Source organism: Rhinopithecus bieti, unplaced genomic scaffold (assembly GCF_001698545.2).
Source record: "Rhinopithecus bieti isolate Rb0 unplaced genomic scaffold, ASM169854v2 scaffold_789, whole genome shotgun sequence".
NCBI lineage: Eukaryota > Metazoa > Chordata > Mammalia > Primates > Cercopithecidae > Rhinopithecus > Rhinopithecus bieti.
Genome location: NW_016803200.1, coordinates 279,004 through 297,246, shown reverse-complemented (window position 1 = coordinate 297,246; position 18,243 = coordinate 279,004). Strand labels below are relative to the sequence as shown.

Genomic DNA, 18,243 nt, shown 5'->3' with positions numbered 1-18,243 from the left:
TATGAAAGTGCTAATATGCCCAAAGCCCCAATAATAGTAGATGCTGTCAAACTTATGGATTTTTCCAGTCTGATCATTGAGAACTAGTATCATAGAGCACCTTGGATTTGCACTTTTTAATTTGTATAAATGTAAGGGGTACAAGTGCAGTTTTGATGCAGGGACATATTGTGTAGTGGTGAAGTCCAGGCTTCTAGTGTAACCATCACTAAAATAATGTAAATTGTACTCATTAAAGAATTTATCATCTCTTATCCCGCTCTCACCCTGTCGCCCTTCCAAATTTCCAGTGTCTATTATTCCATACTGTCTGTCCATGTGTACACATTATTTAGCTCCCACTTATAGCTGAGAACATACATTATTTGGCTATTTCTGAGTTATTTCACTTATCATAATGGCCTCCAATTCCATTCATGTTGCTGCAAAAGACACAATTTTAATTTTTATGGCTGAATAGTATTCTATTGTGTATCTACACATGTGTATGGTGTGTGTATATCACATTTTCTTTATCTAATCATCTGTGATAGATATTTGATTCCATATCTTTGCTATTGTGAATAGTATAATTTGCACGTTTTATTATGAGCAAACTTGATCATCCTTTTATATGAGTAAAATCATTTGCATTTATTTTCTTGAATTGTCTTTTCCTAGCCCAATTTTTTCATATGACTGCTGTTTTCATTTCTATCTGTAGATCTTTATATACTATGGATATTAACTTTTACTTTTTTATACATTCGCAAATAATTATTTTCCAGGGTATTGGGATTCCAAAAGTTTGCTTATATTTTTTTAACCATGCAAGACTTTTCTTATTTTTATCATTTTTTTCACATATTACATCTGAATTTTAAGTACTTTTTAATTTTATTTTTATTCTTTTAGAGACAGGGTCTTGCTATGTTGCCCAGGATGGTCTTGAAGTCCTAGCCTCAAGTGATTCTCACATCTCCGCCTCCCAAAGCTTTGAGATTAGAGGCATGAGCCAATACACTCAACCTGGATTTTAAATCTTATTTAGAAATGTTTTCCCAATTTTGGCTAGTGGACAAATTTGTATTTTCTTCTAATATTGTATGGTTTAATGCTTTACATTTAAATTCCTGATCCATGGTGAATTTATCAAGGCAGTAATTTGAGGAATAAATCTCACTTTATCTTTCTCTAAGTGGTGATTCGGTTATAATATCTCCAGAGTCTACTTTTCTCATTGATTTGAAGTGACAGAGTTGTCATAGTTAATTTCTATAGGTAATTGAGTCTATTCATGGATTTTCTATTCTGTTCCATTAGCATGTCTGTCTATACACCTACATCACACTTCTATTTATGAAGGCATTAATATCTAGGAGGGCTATGTTCATGAATTGCTCTTACTTTTTCACTGTTTTCAGACTAGCCTTGCTTGTTTGTTCTTTCAAATGTGTTTTTTAACCAATTTGTCTAGCTATAAATTTAAAACTCTGATGTCATTTTTATTAAATTATATTAAATTTATAATGAAATTTTGTGATTGCTGACATTTTTATGAAATTGCATCACTCTACCCAAGAAAACAACATCTTTCAATTTGTTCAAGTTTACTTTTGTTGTTTTTCAGGGGTGTTTATAGTTCATAGTTCTCTTGAATAGATTTTGGCCATTTTATGCTATTTAAGTCTCAGTATTTTGTTTTCTTTGAGGTCTTTTTTATATCTCCTCAATGATTCTGCTTATATATATGAATGCTATGGATTTTTCTATAATAATCATATAATTTGATACTTAAAATTATTCTATTGTTTGTAGTAATTTTACTTTCTTTTGGCTGTCCACTCATATAATCATATCATTTGAAAACAAAGAAGTAATTTTACCTCTTCTTTTTTATGTTTATATTTCTAGTTACTTTTCTTATTTTCATTAGTTAATATTTCCAAAGAGAATGAATACTATGATCTTGCTTTTGACTTTATCAGGGAAGTCTCTACTATTTCCTTCATCACAATGTGGACTTTTGGGCTAAGGCACATATCTTATCATATTAAGAAAGTAGCAGTACTTACGTTTTTCTTAAATGCCTCTTCTGTGTCTGTAGCAATAATCATACGATACTTTTATTGTTTTTACTGAGCTTCACTTATATGGTGAATTATATTAGTAGATTACTTAGTATTGAATCAACTTTGCATTCCTGGAGAAAAAACCACTTGGCCATATTTTAATATACTGTTTGATTCTGTTTGTTAATATTTAAGATACATGCATGGATATTCAAAATTAAGATTGGTCTACACTTGGTTTGTCAGCTGGATTTTAGTGCAATCTTTGAAAGTTTGGGGGATCCATGTTATTCCTGCTTCATAAACAAATTTGGAAGATTTCTTTGATTTTCTGTGCTATGGCATGGTTTATGCAGTATTGAGATTATATGATCTGTAATGATTTGTCGGAATTTCCCTGTGAAAACATCTGGCCTGGAATTCTGGTATGTGGAAACAACATTTTATCATGTTCTTCTAGCATAACTGGCCTATATCACTCTCTGTCTCTAATAGGATCAATTTTGTTAATCTGTGTACTTTTAGAAAATCATCTATTTCTCCTTTTTCAATTTATTTATACAAATAAATTGATGCAAGATAGTCTTATTATTTTTTAAATTTCCCCTATTAATGATATTTACTTAAATTTCTAATTTTGTGCTAGTTCTAATTTGAATGTTTGTACATTCTCTCTTTCTCTTGTTAATCTATACAGAAATATTATTCTAATTAAAACATCAAGAAAGCAATTACTTTTTACATACTCTCCAGTGTGTGGCAAGGATTTTAGAATACATTTTACTTTCACTGATTATCTTACTTTTATTATTCCTGTTTTTATGATCACTTTCTTTAATGCTGACAGCTTTTATTAAGTTTAGAGTAAAATACATAAATCCTAAATGTATGTATTGTACAAGAGTTACAATTGTTTCACATCTTTATGAACACTACGTATTATCAATATTTTTTACTGTAGCCATTCTGGTGTGTGTATGTAATAGTATCTCCCTGTATTTTTAATTTTCATTCTCCTGGTAATAAGGACATTAAGTACCTTTTAACATGAATATTGCTTAGTTAGATATGTTTTATTAAATGTCTATTTAAGCCTTCAGATAATTTTGTATTAGGCTACATTAAAGTATCAATTAGTAATAGTTCTTTATCATATGCAAGATTAAATTAAAAGTGGTCCTTGACCTACAATGGTTTGACATGATTTTTTAAATTTATGATGAGTATTGGGATATTAAATGCATTTTTGACTTAATGATACTTTCTACTTGCACTGGGTTTATCAGGACACAACCTCATCATAAGTTGAGAAGCATCTATATGGTGAATATTCTTTCCAATTCCTGGCTTGCTTTCACTTTTTTGGTGATGACTTTTGTAAGCAGAAGTTTTCCATTTTTATGAGGTCAAATTTATCACTTTTTTCTTTTATATTTAGTGGTTTCATGTTTTGTCTAAGAAAGCTTTGACTATTATTTTTATGTAGAAGATTTATAGTTTTGACTTTCACTTGGAGATCTATGATGCATTCTCCAATTAATTTTGCATATGGTGACATAGGGCTCAAGGTTCACTTGTTCTAATTTGTAAATCCAACTGTTTGGGATATATATGTGTATATATAGCATCTGTATTTATACACAACTAATGACATTATATCCTGAGACCTTACTAAGCTCACTTATTAGTACAAATAGTTTATTTGTAGATTCCCTTTTCGATTCTGTATGTACACGATCATAAAATCTGTGAGGAAATATAACTTTACTTTTTCCTTTCCAAACTTTATTGCCCTAAATTATTTGTCTTGCTTTTTTGCACTGGCTAGGAGTTCAGTACAATGTTAAACAAAAACAGAAAGAGTGGATGTAATTGCCTAGTTCCCAGTCCTAAAGGGAAAGACGTTTAATAATTCACATTAAGTGTGATGCTAGCTGTAGGTTTTTAGCAGAGACCCTTTAGAAAACTGAGAAAATTTCTATCTATTCTTAGTTCACTGAGAATTGTTATCTTTAATTGGTGTAGAATTTTTTCAAGTGCTTTTCTGCACCTATTAGAAATAATGGGGTTTTTCTCTTTTATTCTGTTAACTTGATAAACTACACTGACTTCCAAATATTAAACCAATCTTACATTCCTGACATAAAGTACATTTGGTCATATTTGACCACAATGTATTATATGTATAAATATCAGTATGCATATGTATGTATTGTAAGGTTTTTGCATCTATGCTTATAAAGGATACTGGTCTGAAATTTGGTGGCTTGAGGATATTAAAGCAATACAGTGTTGGTCTCATAAAATGATTCGGGATGCATTCATTCACTGTCTTCACTAAAGGATTGTGTGGAAATCAATATTTCTTTTTAAATGTTTTATAATATTCACAAGTAAAGTAATATGAGATTAGAGATGGTTTTTAATTAAAAGTTCAATTTATTTAAAAGATCTATAAGTGCTCAGATTTTATATTTTTTATTCTATCTACTTTTGAAACAATTATATCTTAAGGAATGTGCCCATTTTCTGAGGTGCTAAATTTATTGGCTTAAAAGTTGTTCATGGTATTTCACTTTTATGCTTATAATGCCTGTCAAACCTGTAATGATATTTCTGTTTTCAATACTGATTTGTATTTTCTCTATTTCTCTTTCAGTTTTATAAATCTTTTTAAAGAAGACATTTTGAGCTTTGTTAATTTTCTCTATTATTTGCTTTCTGCTCTTGTTTTGCTTTCCTTTCTTTGTATTTAATTTTCTATTTTTCTGTCTTCTTAAGTGAAAGCTTACATCATCAATTGTAATCTTCATTTTTGTTTCTAATATGTGCATTTAAAGCTATGAATTTCCCTCTAAGTAGTGATTTAGCTACATCCCATAAATTTAGAAATGTTGCACCCACATTGTTTAGGCAAAATACTTCCTAATTTCCATGAGTTAGTTAGATTTATGTTGTTGGACTTCTAAATATTTAGAGACTTCTTACCTATCTTTGAAAATACTGATTTTTGGAAAGTTCCATTGTTGTCAATGAATATATTCACTATGACTTCCATCTTTTGACACTTATTAATATTTATGGCTGGGTGTGGTGGTTCACACCTGTAATCCCAGCACTTTGGGAGGCCAAGGTGGGTGGATCTCCTGAGGTCAGGAGTTCGAGATCAACCTGGCCAACATGGTGAAATCCTGTCTCTACTTAAAATACAAAAAATTAGCTGGGCGTGGTGGTGGGTGCTCGTAGTCCCAGCTATTCGGGAGGCTGAGGCAGGAGAATGGCATGAACCCAGGAGGTGGAACTTGCAGTGAGCCGAGATAGCACCACTGCACTCCAGCCTGGGCAACAGAGTGAGACTCCATCTCAAAAAAAAAAAAAAATTAGCCAGGTGTGGTGGTGCACACCTATAATCCCAGCTACTCGGGAGGCTGAGGCAGGAGAATCACTTGAACCTGGGAGGCAGAGGTTGCAGTGAGCCACGATCATGCCACTGCACTCCAGCCTGAGTGACAGTGAGACTCCAACTCAAAAAGAAAAAATATATATTCATATGGCTCAGAATACAGGCTATAATTTGGTAAATATTCCATGTGTGCTGGAAAAAATTGTGTAATATGTCATTGTTAGGTATATAGTGTTTTATAATTGTCAGTTAGATCATAAAGAGTCATAGTATTAAATTTAATTAAAATTAAATTTAAATTTTTCTCTTATTCAAATAATTACTAACAGAAAAGTTTTAAATCTTCAATGATTTTATATATTTATCAATTTCTTCTTTTATATATTTGTCACTTTTCTCTTTATGTATTTTGAAGCTATATTTTTGAAAATCATATATTTGAGATTGTTATTAATATATCTTTTATATGAAATTTAATACTTTGCATTATAGAGCAGTGGTTCCCAATGTATTTTGCACCTGGGACTGGTTTCATGGAAGACACTTTTTCCACAGGTGTGGTCAGGTGTGGTCTCAAGATGAATCAAGCATTAGATTCTCATGAGGAGTGCATAACCTAGATCCCTCACATACACAGTTTACAATAGGGTTCACACTCCTGTGAGAATCTAATATTGCTGCTGATCTGACAGGACGTGCAGATAAGGCTCCAATGCTTGCTTGCTCACTATTCACCTCCTGCTAAGCAGCCTGGTTCCTAACAGGCCATGGTCTGGTTCTACTAGCTCATGGCTAAGGATTGGGGAACCTTGTTATAGAGAATTTTTCTGATATCTGGTAATACTTTTTGTCTCAAAATCCTTTTGTCTGACATTAGTGTAGTTTCATTATTTTTCTTAAAGGTAGTATTTGTATGATATATATTTTTCTATTTATTCATGTTCAGCTCAATGCTGTTCTTTTATTTAAGGTGCTATGTCTTGTAAACAGCATATAGCTGGGTCTTTTAACTATACAATCTGACAATATCTGTCTTTTAACTAGAAAGTTAGTCCATTTACATTTAATGTAATTACTGCTGTGGATAGGTAAATTGACTTCTTTTGGTCTTCTGTTTTCACTTTTTATTGGTCTTTTGGCTATATTTCTTTGTATTGTCTTTCATCATGGTGCTAGAGATCATAATATGAATTATTAACCCTTTGCAATCATAATTCACATTTAATTAATGTTATTTCACATAGCATAAAATGTAAGAACCTATATCAGTAAATTCCTTTTAACTTTCTTTGCCCTTTGTCACTTTTGTCATATATTTTAACTCTAAAATCTGTATAAATCTTATCACACATTTTTCATTTCTACTTTGAAAAATTTAAGGATATTTTAATGAACTTTTTAATGCACATATTTACCAGTGCTCTGCTTTCCTTTCTGAAAAGCCATACTTTCATCTTGTATTATTTGTCTTCAGCCTGAAGAACTTCCTACTACTATTTCTTGTAGTATGTTTCTAATAGCAACAAATTGTCCTGGTTTTTCTTTATCTTAAAATTCTTTTATTTCATCTTCATTTTAAGGAACATTTTACTGGATGTAGAATTTCCAGTGACAGCTTTTTTTCCTCTAGATTTTAAGGATCACATTCTATTATTCTAGCTTCTTTTTGTTTTCAATGAGAAGTCACTTTATTATTTAAAATGTTGTCCTCTTTCTCTGGCTGGTATTATAATTTTTTATACTTTTATTTTTCACCAACTAACCTATAAAGTAATGAGTGTAGTCTTTGTATTTATCCTGCTTAAAGGATACTTTTTTTAACAATTTTTGTTTGTTTGTTTTTGAGACAGGATCTCACTCCATCACCCAGGCTGGAGTGCAGTAGCATGATCATGGCTCACTGCAGCCTCAATCTCCCAGTTTCAGGGGATCATCCCACCTCAGTCTCCTGGGTATCTGTGACTACAGGAATGCACCACCAACCTGGCTATTTGTGTCGTGTATATTTTTTTTAGAGCTGGAGTCTCACAATGTTGCCCAGGCTTGTCTTGAACCCCTAAGCTCAAGTGATCTGCCCACCTCAGCCTCCCAAAGTGCTGGGATTATAGGCATGAGCCACTGTGCCAAGCTGAGCTTTTTTTAAACTTTAGTTTAGGTTCAGGTGTGCACATGTAGGTTTGTTATGTAGGTAAACTCGTTTCATGGGCATTTGATGTACAGATTATTTCATCACCCAGGTACCAAGCCTAGTAACAATAGTCATTTTTTCTGTTCCTCTTCCTTCTCCCACTCTCCTCCCTGTGTGGGAGCTCCAGTGTCTGTTTGTCCACTCTATGTGTCCACATACTCTCATAATTTAGCTCCCACTTATAAGTAAGAACATGCAGTATTCAGTTTTCTGTTCCAGTGTTAGTTTGCTAAAGATAATGGCCTCCAGCTCCTTCCATGATCCAAAAGGTCATGATCTCATGCATTTTTATGGCTGCATAGCATTCTATGGTGTGTATGTCCACTGACGAACATTTAGGTTGACTCCATGTCCTTGCTATTGAGAATAGCTGCAATGGACATGTGCATGTATGAGTCTTTATGATACAAGTTTCTATTCCTCTGGGTACATACCCAGTAATGGGATTGCTGGGTCGAATGATAATTTTGTTTTCAGCTCTTTGAGGAATCACCACACTGTTTTCCACAGTGGTTTAACTAATTTACAATCCCATCAACAGTATATAAGCATTCCCTTTTCCCCACAACCTCTCCAGTATGCTATTTTTTGACTTTTTATTAATAGTCATTCTGACTGGTATTAGATGGTATCTCGTTGTAGTTCTGATTTGCATTTGTCTAATGATCAGTGATGCTGAACGTTTTTTCATATGCTGTTGGTCACATGTCTTCTTTTCAAAATTGTCTGCGCATGTCCTTTGCCCACTTTTTAATGGGGTTTTTTTTCTTGTAAATTAGTTTAGGTTCCTTACAGATGTTGGATATTAGACCTCTGTCAGATGCACAGTTTGCAAATATTTTCTCCCATTCTGTAAGATGTTTGTTCACTCTGTTGATAATTTCTTTTGCTGTGCAGAAGCAAAACTTTAACTTAGTTAGATCCCATTTGTCAGTTTATGCTTTTGTTGCAATTGCTTTTGGCATCTTCATTGTGAAATCTTTGCCAGTTCATATGTCCAGATGGTATTGCCTAGGTTGTCTTCTAGGGTTTTTTATGGTTTCGGGTTTTACATTCAAGTCTTTAATCCATCTTGAGTTGATTTTTGAATATGGTATAAGGAAGGGGTCCAGTTTTAATATTCTGCATATGGCTAGCCAGTTCTCCCAGCACCATTTACTAAACAGGAAGTCCTTTCCCTAGACAGGAAAGACTAAACAGGAAGTCTTTCCCAAAAAAAGCTTGTTTTTATCAGCTTTGCCAAAGATCAGATGGTTGTGGGTACGTGGTCTTATTTCTGGGATCTCTATTCTGTCCATTGGTCTACGTGTTTGGTATTGTGCTAGTACTATGCCATTTCAGTTATTATAGCCTTGTAGTACAGTTTGAAGTTGGGTGGCATGATACTTCTTGCTTTGTTTCTTTTTGCTAAGCAAAAAGGAATACATTTTGAATTTGATGTTGTTCATCAATTTTAGGAAACTTGCATCCACTTCTTCTACCATATTCTGTCTCTTCTTTCTTCATGGGCTTCCAAATAAACATATATTAAACCACTTAATGTTGTGACAGATGCTGGGTTTTTTTTATGTTTGTTCATTTTAATTTTTACATTATCTTTTTTCTATTTGCTTCAGTTTGAATAATTTATGTTTCCCTTTAAGATTACTAGTCCTTTCTGTGAACTATTCAATATGCTTATAAACTCATTCAATTTTTTATTCTAGATATAATTTTTAGTTCTAAAATTTCTATTTAACTCTTTTTTATACCTTTTGCTTCTCTGCTAAAACACCACATCTGTTTGACTGTATATATTTTTTCTCTAAATTGTTTTATAAATATTTTTATTTATTTTATTTTTTATTAAAGTTCTAGGGTACATGTGCACAACGTGCAGGTTTGTTACACATGTATACATGTGCCATGTTGGTGTGCTGCACCCGTTAACTCGTCATTTACATTAGGTATATCTCCTATTGCTATCCCTCCCCTCTCCCCGCACCCCATGACAGGCCGCAGTGTGTCATGTTCCCCTTCCTGTGTCCAAGTGTTCTCATTGTTCATTTCCCACCTACGCGTGAGAACATGTAGTGTTTGGTTTTCTGTTCTTGTGATAGTTTTCTGAGAATGATGGTTTCCAGCTGCATCCATGTCCCTACAAAGGACATGAACTCATCCTTTTTTATGGCTGTACAGTATTCCATGGTGTATATGTGCCACATTTTCTTAATCCAGTCTGTCAGTGATGGACACCTAGGTTGGAAAGGATTATAAATCATGCTGCTATAAATAATATTTTTATAATGGTAATTTAAAGTCTTTACAAATTTCTACACTTCAACATCTCTGGGCCTTCTTCTACTGACTGATTTTTGTCTTGGTTATGTGCCACAATCTCCTTCTTCTTTACATATCTAGTAGGTAGAATACTATGTAGATAGAATACTATGTAGATTCTGGATTATTTCATCTTCCTTCAATAAGGGCTATATTTTGTCTAACAGATAATAAATTACTGGTGAATCACTTTGATCCTATAAGTATCTGATTTTAGGTTTTTTGAGGATTTGGTTTAGTTTGAATTTACTCCTAACTACCTAAGGACCTCCATGTTTGTTAAAAGCCATTATTCCTAGGATGCAGCACCTACTCTGAAAACTATTTCCCTGAGGTCTTAAATTTGATCAGGATGTACACTAAGATCACCCTACTCCAGCTCCAATACCTCCTTAGCATTATGCAACCTCTCTTCTACCTCAACAGCAATTCTCTGCTAGCCCTATAGGCCTTGTTCAGCAGTCTTATCCTGCCTCTGCACAATTTAGGATTTGGTCAAGACCCTAAGAGGAATGCCTACACAAATTTCTGAATCTTCTTTGCAGCTCTTTTTCTCTGGTACTCTGCCCTTTCAATTCAGCTGCTGTTTTAGCAAACATAAACTCCCCTCTCTAATTCCTCTGTCCAGAGAGGCTAAGATTCTCTGCCTGAGTGGCATATCACCATTAAACTCTGGGAAATGCCCCTAACAGAAAACCTGAGTGAATGTAGATCTTACCTTGAATGCTTCACTCAAAGATTTCAACTCCATGCAGTGTGCAATGCCTGAAACTCGTTTCATGTATGTTTTCCAGTTTATAGTTGTTAACTACGGGAGATTAAATCCAATACTAGCTACTCCATTGTGACTGGAACCGAAAGTGCCTGTAATCAATTGTTCAAAATCCAGACTAGTATTATAATATTGCTTATTTATATAATTATGCCTTTTAATCATTTTTAACATTTATATTTTGCTTTGTTACACTAAAGTATTTTTTATTCTAAGCTCTATATTTATACTGTTTCAAAATTCACCTAATGGCCTATCTATTCTTTAAAAAAATACAGTTTTGAATTATTAATCTCTCAATTCACTAAAGAATGCCTTTGAGTAATTATTTTTTTCATACCATTTACATAACAGATATATTCTGAGGCTTTGCATTTTTGAAAAAAAAAATCTAGCTGTTGCCTTAATATCTTAACATGAATGGTAGCTCTACTGGGTATTTTCTGTTCATGATGTCTCATTTTTTATTGGCATTCATATTTTAATAGTGTGAAGTCAACCCACTTGGGGTCCGTTTGAACAAAAACTGCATCTTACTTTCCACCTTGTTGCTCATGAATTTTCATTATCCTTGAAGTTTAAAATATCTTCCATGATGCCTACAGATGTATTACCATTAATATCACCTAGAACACAGTGACCCTTTATATTAATAATTTATAGACTTAGCTGAAAACTTTATATCTATTTTACTGAATATTAATACTTCTTATATATATCAGAATATATATGCCAGAAGCATCAATAGCTAGTAAAATATATTCTGATATATAGAAAACATATATAAGTATGTATCAGAATATATTGCTTATTTCTGTAGTTATGCTTTTTAAGAATATATTAATATATCCTGCTATATCTGATCTATATCATCAGATATATCAGAACATATTAAAATATATACATATAAATTCTGGTATATATCAGAAACATTAAAATACAGCAAAGTAGATATAGAATATACATATCAGGAGCATTTTATATATCTATAATAAGAATTATATGTATCAGGGGATACATATAATTTTTTATAGACACAAAATTTTGATCTTATTTAGGAATACTTAAAATTCGTAGATTGACTCTCCATTTCTCAATATTTGCTATTGTTTTGCTTTCTCGCTTTTCTTTATATTCTTTTCTCTTTAAGTCTCTGAAACTTTTGAACATTTTTCTTCATCTCCATGACAAATTTTCTAGAGAGCCAATTTTTCTTCCTATAGATAATTTAGTTTTGCCCTTATGTATTGAAATTCTTTCCATTCTTTACCGCATGACAACTACCTTCTGTCATGCTGTTCTTTATCCCATACCATTTTCTCTTTATTAGTTGCTCATGCTTCATAAAGGTCATGCCTTCATATATTTTACTGAGAACACCAAACAGATATTATCTAGCTATTCTGCTACTTCTTGTCACAAATAATTTTAGAGGCATATTTTCCTTTGAGCCTTCAGATTAACATAACTTTTTGGTGCTATAGAATATTTTATAGACCCAATTTTGCTTTTCATTGCTTATTTGCTTACATTTATGTCTGACTGAGTTGAGATCTCTTTAGGTCTAGCATTGCCAACAGACATGGTAAATTGTGTGTCCTTAAGCATCTCTTTATTGGTCATTTGGGGCATTAGATGGCTTATCTCAAATTTAAACTTAGAAACATAGTAATGAGTATATCCTTAATCCAATTTATGGTGTGCAGCAAGCATTTATGCCTTGTGGCTCTGCTGAAATATGTTAAAATATTCTTTTTGCTGTTGAATTCTCCATGTTAGGCAATAAAATGCATATCCTGGGATGCAAGGAATTAATTCACATCCTCTTTTCCCTTGTTTTTGTGTACTAAAAGCTAAAATAAGTGCAGGAAGAGACGATTTGTTTTCTTGGTTTAGAGCAGGAGGTGAAACACTGGGACACTGGTATAAGACCTTTTCTACTTCAGAAAATATTTCCTGTGCAGTATGGGGGTGACCTGCTTGACAAGTACAGCCTTTTTGTTCTTGGGCTGGAAGAAGGTAGATAAAATGAGTCAAACCCTTCTCATGCAAAGGAATCAGCATGCATAGCCTAGGAAAGTGTTTCTCAATCTAATCCAGTCCATTTTTCAATTCCTGAGAACTCTCAAATGTTAATTTATAGTACACTCTTATTCATTCCCAGTACTGTTGAAAATTTTATATATCTTCAAGTATTTATTTTTTTAAAGAAAAATCTGGAGAAGACAGCATGCCACTACATTGCCTCAGAATTTTCAATGATCTCTTGTAATAAACTTTGTATGTGTTTCCATTTTTTTACTTCCTCCAACTGACAGTCACTAAATATAATTTCCCCACCTGTCTTGTCTTTAAGTTTAGAAATATAACACCACATATTAGGAGTAAATAGAAGATTATTGAGAGAGTCCCTTAGTTATCAAATTAACATCCTAATTCTCAGTGATGGAGCACAACCTCTAAAAATAATAAACATTGTAGTATATGCACAAATCGGTCCCTCTGCACAGAATCCTCTGCCCATCTGCAGACTACTCAGCAACACAGAACAAAAAAATGCACAATTGTAGACATTTTTTGACTTGAAAATAAAATCACTTTTAAGAAACATTAAACTTTTTTTTATTTTTAATCTTGCAAAGACCAACTCTAAGCCATCTCCTCCAAGAAATACTTCCCTTCTGATTCTTCCTTCTGGTGCTTAGCAACAAGGTCAGACAGTTTAACTTGAAAAAGCAAAATTGAGTAAAGTACTTGTTAATAGTATGTTGCTATGTTGGATTTGGAATGCACTGAAACATTTTATCTTGTTTTTTTCAAAATAAAATTCTAAAATATTATTTTATTACTTTTTCAGATAAAATGATTAAAATCATTAAAATAATTAAAATTGAATTGTGTTTTTTGCTCCTCAAACTCTGGAATCACACCAATAAAATAACGATGAAGTAGTGTCTTCCTCAGAGTGCTACTGCGAAGACTAAGACAAGATATGTAATGCACTTAAATAAAAATAAAACTATCAAAATTACTGATGAGAAGTGCTAACTATAAGCATGAAATCACAAATTTATTTGTGTATACTACAGAGAATTATAAAGAAAAACAAAAGCAACGAGTATAGTTTTTGACTCAATAATTATAAATTTTTTTAACATTGTGGCTGTGTTTTTTCTCTATTCCACAAAATACAAAGCATGATATTCAACCCAGAGCAAAAACACTGTTGTCCTGATAGGTATAATGGTAATTTCATATCTGCATCCTTAGACTATAAATTCTTAAAAAGTACAGATTACACCTAGTTAATTCTGCCCATAACCAAATCCAGAACCAAGCATATGGGCAACTCAATGAACCACCTTCTGTCCTGATTCGACACTATCTAGATAATCCTTTAGCTATATTTTCAATTTCTACTTTTGATTCAGTGGAATTTTGCAATTTGCGAAGTTGATGTGCCCACCATGCCCAGCTGATTAAATATTTACCCAATATTAATTGAGCACCATCTAGGAGTCAGTCAATGACATAATTGCCTGGGAGACAATCCCAAGTCACCACTTCCATCTTCAAAGATCTCACAGCCTAGCAGAGGGAATAGACTATTTTAAAAAATCACAACTGAGTATGACAAGTGCCGTGGATACTATGGAATAAAATTTGGGAGTCCCCGAGCTGAACTGATGGTGTCATGGTTAACCTGAAAAGCAAGTAGGAGTTAGCTATGGAATGAGGAGTCCCACCTGCAGCCAGCCTTATACTGCAGAGGGGTTGATGCCTGGACACTGGCAACAGATGCTTGGGTTTGGATTTCCCCTCAGCCAATTCTGAGCTTAGTGAGCTTTAACAAATCCTTTAACCCCTTGGAGATTGTTCTGCAAAATGAGGATTATAATAGTTTCTAATTAATGGAGTCGTGGGGACCAAATTGGTTAAGTAGAGCTTTTACCAGGCCCTGCTACACAGCAAGCCCTAGCTCAGCGTGAACTTTTATTATCATTATTATTGGTTTGCTGCTTTCTCCCAGTGGCTTCTCCTGAAGTTTCCAATCAAGTTATAATTTTCCTTGTATGTGCTCACATCTCAGGCACATCAGGACAGCAGCATTACAGCCATTCAGCAAAGGTTCCAATCAAAGCTCATAAGATCTCACTTAAGCCTTATCTGAACAATGTGCTAAAGGAACTTTCCTGTTGGAAAAGGAAGGAGCTTACCTCTTCAGAGTGCCACTAGATGATTAGAGGCAAACTGTCATGCTGATGTAAATATGAGAGTTTAGTTATGGAAGGTGGGAGTGTTTACTTAAAATGACACTAAAGCTGAATTTTATGAATGGCTTTTTATTATACAAGACATCTATGTTCACTGAAGAAACTTAGAAAGTATAGACAATCAATAATTTATACAAATTATAATCAGCTGTGATCCCACCGCCCATTAAAAAAAGTACTATGGCATTTTGATGCAAATGGTTTCAGTCTTTCTTCTACACCTGCATACTCTGAGAAAAATGCATGTACCCTTCTGCTTCTCTCCCAACTAACCCCACACATACCCCTGCTGGAACATCTCTTAGGAGGAGATCATTTGTCATTTGATAGGCCAGAGTTCAGAATGACCACTGGGCCATATTTAACCAGTGGACCAAGTTATTATTCCTTAAAGACCCCAAGTCCTCCTTTGGCTCACTTCTTTCTGTGACTCAGTGATAAGAAAACCAAGGAATACAAAGAGAGTTGTTCGTGTGTGTGTGTGTGTCCCATCTACTCTGTAACTATAATTAAATAGGCAGGGGCATACTCTGTTTATCCAGCCATCCTGGACGCAGGAGGCTTCACTTAAAGTAAAAGTCTCTGGATATAACCATGCTCTTCTATCCATCTTTTAAGAGAAAGGTCACAAGGTGAACTAGGTGTTTATCCAGTTACTAATAAACAATACCATCTCCTATCACTCCTTGAGTATCACTTGCTTGGCTGGCAACACCCTGAGAAAGACACATGATCAGCATGACAGAATCTTCACAGCCCTGCATCCCTGACCATAATACCATTACAGCAATACCAAATTCTCACCTCTAATCTCTAAAAATACGCACAAATAAATAAACCCATTTATTTGTATAAAAATGAAATTATCCTGCTCTGTCGCCTGCCACGGCTGCCCGAGTGGTTCACTGCACTCTGTGTCCAGACAGTATGTGTGTCCAGACAGACTCCAGACAGTATGTCCAGCAAAGGCTCCGTGGTTCTGGCCTACAGTGGCGGCCTGGACACCTCCTGCATCCTTGTGTGGCTGAAGGAACAAGGCTATGACGTCATTGCTTACCTGGCCAACACTGGCCAGAAGGAAGACTTCCAGGAAGCCAGGAAGAAGACTGAAGCCTGGGGCCAAAAATGTGTTCATTGAGGATGTCAGCAGGGAGTTTGTGGAGGAGTTCATCTGGCCGGCCATCCGGTCCAGCACACTGTATGAGGACCGCTACCTCCTGGGCACCTCTCTAGCCAGGCCCTGCATCGCCTGCAAACAAGTGGAAGTCGCCCAGCGGGAGGGGGCCAAGTATGTGTACCACGGCACCATGGGAAAGGGGAATGATCAGGTCCGGTTTGAGCTCACCTGCTACTCACTGGCCCCCACAGATAAAGGTCATTGCTCCCTGAATAATGCCCGAATTCTACAACCAGTTCAAGGGCCACAATGACCTGATGGAATACTCAAAGCAACGCGGGATTCCCATCCCGGCCACTCCCAAGAACCCGTGGAACATGGACGAGAACCTCATGCACATCAGCTACGAGGCTGGAATCCTGGAGAATCCCAAGAACCAAGCGCCTCCAGGTCTCTACACAAAGACCCAGGACCAGGCCAAAGCCCCCAACATCCCTGACATTCTCGAGATCGAGTTCAGAAAAGGGGTCTCCATGAAGGTGACCAACATCAAGGATAGTGCCACCCTCCAGACTGCCTTGGAGCTCTTCATGTACCTGAACAAAGTCGCGGGCAAGCATGGCGTGGGCACTGTCATCGTGGAGAACCGCTTCATTGGAATGAAGTCCCGAGGTATCCACGGGGCCCCAGCAGGTACCATCCTTTACCACGCTCATTTAGACACCAAGGCCTTCACTGTGGACCGGGAAGTGCACAAAATCAAACAAAGCCTGGGCTTGAAATTTACTGAGCTGGTGTATACCGGTTTCTGGCTTTCTGGCACAGCCCTGAGTGTGAGTTTGTCCGCCACTGCATCACCAAGTCCCAGGAGCGAGTGGAAGGGAAAGTGCAGGTGTCCGTACTCAAGGCCCAGGTGTCCCTACTGAAGGGCCAGGTGTACATCCCTGGCCGGGAGTCCCCACTGTCTCTCTACAACGAGGAGCTGGTGAGCATGAACGTGCAGGGTGATTATGAGCCAATTGATGCCACCGGGTTCATCAACATCAATTCCCTCAAGCTGAAGGAATAGCATCGTCTCCAGAGCAAAGTCACCACCAAATAGACGCCCTTACAATGAGGAGCTGGAGCCGCCTGAATTTGCAGATCCCCCAAGTACAGGTGCTAATTGTTGTGATAATTTGTAATTGTGACTAGTTCTGCCTGGCTGGCAGCAGAGTGGGGCTGCCAGGCCCCAGCTTTGTTCCCTGGTCCCCCTGAAGCCTGCAAACAACGTCATTGAAGGGAAGGGTGGGGGGCAGCTGCGGTGGGGAGCTATAAAATGACAAAAATACACTAGTCAAAAAAAATGAAATTATACCATACATATCAACTGATTATGTAAGTTAATAAATAACCCAATCATATATTTTTATATTGATGAATACATACATAAACATGTCTGCTTCCTCATTTTTTATTTTTTTACTTATACTAATGATTTTGTTGTGTGAATACTACCATAATTTATTGAACCAATCTTCTCTCATTGGAGAGTTAAATTGTTTTTAAGCTTTCACTATTAAAAACAATGTCTCAGTGAAAATCCCTCTACATGTACCCTTGTGATTGTGATTCACTATACCCAAAGACCATATTCTTCCCTGCACCATGGCAAATATACATAATATCCTACCATCATTTCTACCAAAGCTTGACTTCCCCAGGTCTGTATCTATGTAGCTAGAAGAAGCTCGTAACTACTTCACTTCAGATGAAACTGCATGTCAACGGCCTGAGCAGCATGGAGCTCTACAATTGGATTAATTGGTCCCCAGGTAACTAATCTTGAATTTCTAATGAGCCCATTGGAATAGAAGGAACTGCAAATCTGAATTCAGATGTCAGAGTTAGGACTAACAATATGAAGCAAAGGCCCAGCTCAGTGGCTCACTCCTGTAAGCCCAGCACTTTGGGAGGCCAAGGCAGGCAGATCACTTGAGGCGAGAAGTTGGAGACCAGCCTGGCCAACATGGAGAAACCCCATGTCTACCAAAAAATAGAAAAATTAGCCAGGTGTGGTGGTGAACACCTGTAGTCCCAGCTACTCAGGAGGCTGAGGTGGGAGGATGGCTTGAACCCA

General features: G+C 35.6%; 1 pseudogene; it reads left to right on the top strand.

Annotated features, from left to right (window-relative positions):
• Window positions 1-15,315: 15,315 nt before the first annotated feature.
• Window positions 15,316-17,422, top strand: LOC108527527 (argininosuccinate synthase pseudogene; annotated as a pseudogene).
• The last annotated feature ends 821 nt before the right edge of the window (window positions 17,423-18,243 follow it).